We start from the raw sequence: 5,144 nt of genomic DNA, 5'->3' as shown, positions 1-5,144 counted from the left end.
AACACAAAGTTTCCTCACTCTGCTTTGGGTTTACTTTCTTGCTCATGTTTAACTGAACTGCCTCCAAGTGATTTTTAAGTATTAAGGTGAACACAGCCGTCCTTTTTCAAGGATATTTTGGGCAACTGTTGTAAAGCAAAGCAAAAATGCAAATCACTTTTTAAAAAGCCTGATGTGAAATTAAAGAGTACGAGTCAAAAATCACCCAAAGCTTAAGCTCACATAAAAACAAACTAAATTGAAAGAAAGATATTTAAAATTCTTGACAGCAGGTTCAAATTACCTGAGCCATGGGACAAACTCCTCCATGAACATCTTTCTTAGATTCCATCAGATCCTGTTTTTCGCTCAACCATAAACTACCATTTATCTAGAATGCAATCAAGCAGAAAGTTAAAATAAGCAAGGTGGTGTTTTTCCTCTTTTCCGTTAACGTAAAAGTGTTCACTGAATACCTACAATCTTCCTAACACCATGTTGGAAACAGTGAGCATATGAAAGGTACAGTTGAGGCTTTAGGAGAGACAGCCAACAGGTAAACAAACTCCCAAAAATGTCAGCCATGAATCAATTTCCAACCCATCCATAAAGACAATCCTGAGTCGCTGCACCCTCCATCTGCTCAGGTAGGACTACCAGACCAGGCACTAGCAGCTGAACTCCTGACTGTAAGCACAGTGAAAGCCAGAAGCAGCAAGCAGCTCAGGCTGCTGCCATATCCTCATAGTTTCAGACATACCTCTAGTTTTTGGATCTTCTTGAATGTGAGTAATAATTTACATTTTCGGTTAATAAAACCTATTTCTACACATTATAAGAAGACAAAGCCTAAAATCTCTTTTTATCTAGTGGAAAGCCTAGCGTGGGATGTACAAAGTCAACAAACAATTGCTAAATGGTTGAAACCATTTCCAAATGCAAGATAAGTGCTATTTTACAGTCTCTCAGAAACAGTTTCAAATTAAAGTTTAATTTTACTTCTTGTTATGGTAAATTCCTGTTTTAAATGGAAATGATTCCGGGTAAAGGGAATCCTGATTAGAAAACACAAATTTACCCTAGGATAAAGAGCTTTGTAATCTTCCATAGGGCTTATCCAACATGCTTCTCTCCATCTTCATACACCATGTTCTTGGGGAAGTAAAGAAAGGCCAATATTCCCCTTCCAAATTACTGTATGTCTGTTCCTAATTCTCCATTAGATCACCAATAATCGTGACACAGGGGAAATTCGATAGACACAGATTTAGATTTTACCCAAGGTCAGCAAAACTGTTCAGCTGCATAAAACCTTCTGTTTTAATGCCCCATTTTATAGTATCTTGGTAATTTTAGAAAAATAAAAGGTACTACCCTATCAGATGCTGTCCAATAAAATTTGTTTAAAAATCTATCCTATCTCAAATAGTAAAAGGGAAATAAAAATACTTGAAAAAATACAAAACCATACATCTTCATAACTCGTTTTTTATATTAGATACTGAAAATATGCTTATAGCTTCTCAAAGGCAATACTTTTCATCAGTAAGAATGTTAGTCTTTATTGGCTCATTTTTTATTTGTTAACAAATTACTTAGCTATTGGAGCAATAAGTTAACTGTAAAAAAATAAAACTAGATTCCAATCTCTCATGTTTCATTGAAATAAACTGCAATGAACTAAACACTTACGTGTTTAAAATATGAAACCATAAAATCACAAAAGGCAGTATATGTAAACATTTGAATGTCCTTAAAGTGGAGAAGGATGTCCTGAACTTGACACCAAAATTAAATGCATAAGAGAAAATGCTTAAAAACAGATACTTACATTTCTAGTTTCGTAATCCTAGCAATATGGCATATTCCAAGAAACATTTCAATACTTAATACCTAAAAAATCCACAATAAAACCTCAAACTTTAGAAATATATCTTAGATAGCAAGGAAATAAGGGGATCCTTCAGAAATGAAATTCACTTAAAAGCTAGACTCCAGAAATATTAATCAAGCTTGAAAAGGTACAGTTGCTAAAACACTTCATGAACACACTAATTTCTGGAACTTCAGATGTTTCTATTTGGGAAAGATCAACGGAAATTAAGGCTAATTATCACAGTTAAAATTAGAAACATATTTGTCAAGTTAAACAACTGAGTCAGAATTAACGCCAGAGCCAGTGAGACCAACCAAGTATAAATCTGTTAGCATGTAAGGAGCAACAATCAAAGACTTGCAAGTGAAAGAGAGAGGAGAGAGTGCGAACACAAAAGTATATCGAAGATCACAGCTAAAAACAGGGAATGAAAAGATGAAACAGAATCAGTAGACTTGAGAAGGGAATAAATCCCGAGATTCTAACTGTAAAAATGGAAGCAAATCAACTGCCATGCATGGTAAGAAACCATGGCACTTGAGGTGAGGATGACAAACCAGATATACAACAAAAGCAATGCCAAAATATTTCAATGGAACTGCAAAATTCCTGCTGCTTGGTGTCTTTCCCACGCCTCCTCTACCATCCCTCTGGGTTACAGTTGTCTTCCATCAGCGACATGCTGCACAGGAGCAGTGAGCTAGGCCACCTAGGTCTGTGGGCATCCGTTCTGCACAGTGGCAGGGCTGGTGAGCAGCACACTTCTTCGAACATGACCCTGTAGTTAGTGGCATTACGGTGTTGGGGGTGAGGGGGTGGAAGCCAGGGCTTGGCCCTAGGTGTCCTCCTCAATCGTTCTCCGCCTCGTTCTTTAAGGTTGGTCTCTCACCGCACCTGGTCGGGATGTTCTAGATGCATGACTGTAAACATTAAGCACTTAAACTGTATATCTACAATACGACAAACATTAAGGGGTAATTTGAAAATAAAAGGTGTTACGCCTATTAGGCAAGAAATTTATGTTTTAAAAAAATCTACAGAGAGATTTAATAGAAAAAGTATGCCAAACACTAAAAGAATGCAACATTCTATTTACAATTATAGACGTTCAGGTGAAATATGAAAGGGCTTCCACCCTCATCTGTCATGCAGACAATATAAGTCAGAGCACCATGTGACGCCACTGCAACTGTAAGCGTGTCAGCAATTAAGATGCATATTAAATGAAAGACCACTCTACTCAGCAAGATGAGTTACCTTTTATAAACACACATACATACATATATACTCACATTATGTATGATTTCAAACCTAGATCCATATGTGAAAGAAAGCAAGTTCTATTTGTCTTTCTGAATCTAGCATATTTCACTTAAAATAATGATATCTATCCATTTTATTTCTATCCAGTTCCATCCATTTTCCTGCAAATGTTATAATTATAATTTTATTTTTCTTCACTGCTACATAAAATTCCCTTGAGCATGTGTTTCACATCTTTCAAAATTCTAAGATGTTTCCGTGTCTTGACAATTGTGAATAGTGCAGCAAAAACGAACAAACAAACAAACAAACAAAAACATACGGTGTGCACATCTATGTGGCATGTTGAATTCTCTGGGTATATATCCAAGAGTGGCATAGCCAGTCAGAACTAATAATCATTGCAGTTTTTCTTTTGAACCATTTGGCAACAAATATCAGAAGCTCTAACCTAGAACTTGTGTTTCAAGAAATTTGTTCTAATTTGTTTATGTATGAAGACATTATTTGAAAACTGTTTATAAGGGGTGGCCATAAAGCATTAGCTGCTCTTCCAGAGGACCTGGGTTCTGGTGTAAGCACCCAGACAGCATCTCCCAGATGTCTGTAACTCCAATTCTGATGCCCTCTTCTGGCCTACATGGACACTGCATGCACACAGTACACAGACATAAATGCAGGCAAAACACCCATACACATAAAGATAGATAGATAGATAGATAGATAGATAGATAGATAGATAGATAGATAGATAGATAGATAGAAAGATAGATAGAAAGATAGAAAGAAAGAAATAGATAGATAGATAGAAAGATAGAAAGAAAGATAGATAGATAGATAGATAGATAGATAGATAGATAAAAAAATAAATAAATAGATAATTGTAGTTAAGAAACTGTCTAGAGCACTATAAAGTTATAAACCATTCAAATGACCAATAATTTAGGACTGGAAAATAAATTATTGAAATATATACATATCACATTATATAAACCTAATTGGGTAAAGAAAATGTATTGATAATAATGTTAAAAGGGAAAGAAGATCAATTGGAATTGAAGTAGTCATAATATGACTACAGTATGTGTATAATTAGAAAAATAATAAGGAATATAAAACAAAGCGTTGGCACTAGTTACCTCTAGATAGTTAGATTTGAAACTATTTTACCATATCTTTTGGCTTGTAATTATTTTCTATGCTAATCAGATATAATGAATAATTTTAAAAGAAAAAATATTTCAATATAGCACTTAAAATAGAATTATATAAAAAACAATTCAGATAATATAGCAGAAACCTCATACTTTACTTTTGTGGGAATCCTGGCAGTTTTGAATGGGAAGTCCTGAAGTCTCAAGGACTTTGGAGTGTGGAGTCTGATTCACGAGCTTTAAGTCATAGCAGATGGGAAAGGGCACCAGTGAAAAGGCTTAAAAATACCTTCTTGAAGCCGGGAGCTCTGGTGCACACCTTTAATCCCAGAACTCAGGAAGGCAGAGGCAGGAGAATTATTGTGAGTTCGAGGCCAGCCTGGTCTACAAAGAGAGGACAGGACAGCAAAGGTTACACAGACAAAACCTGTCTCAAAAAAAAAAAAAAAAAAAACAAAAACAAAACAAAAAAGAAAAAAACCTTATTGAAATGTGCTCATAGATTCACAAAGATTCACAAAGCAATAAAAACAAAATTTTACTATCAGGAGAAAAATCAGAAAAAAACTTAACAAATTAAGAAAAGGTTATTATGAGTTCAGTGACAGCATCTTTAAATATGAGCATCCCACCTCGATGAGAAACTTTGAAACTATAAATTGTTTATATATTGTGCTTCCACTAAGAGCATTTGAACTATCCCCTGACAATACAGTTAATAATGTAATGAGACGAAATGAGCCCAAGCGGCCAGGACAATTAGGAACAGAACCCAGGGGCTTTCAGCACTCGCTCATTGTTTGGAACTTCGCCTAGATCAACAATGACTAAGAGTCCTAACCTACAGTTTCCTCCCAGCAGTTGCCTGATCC

The sequence above is a fragment of the Psammomys obesus genome, unplaced genomic scaffold (assembly GCF_907164565.1).
Source record: "Psammomys obesus unplaced genomic scaffold, mPsaObe1.curated_primary_1811, whole genome shotgun sequence".
Classification (NCBI taxonomy): domain Eukaryota; kingdom Metazoa; phylum Chordata; class Mammalia; order Rodentia; family Muridae; genus Psammomys; species Psammomys obesus.
The sequence above is the reverse complement of the archived record's forward strand: the minus strand, read 5'-3'. Positions refer to the sequence as shown.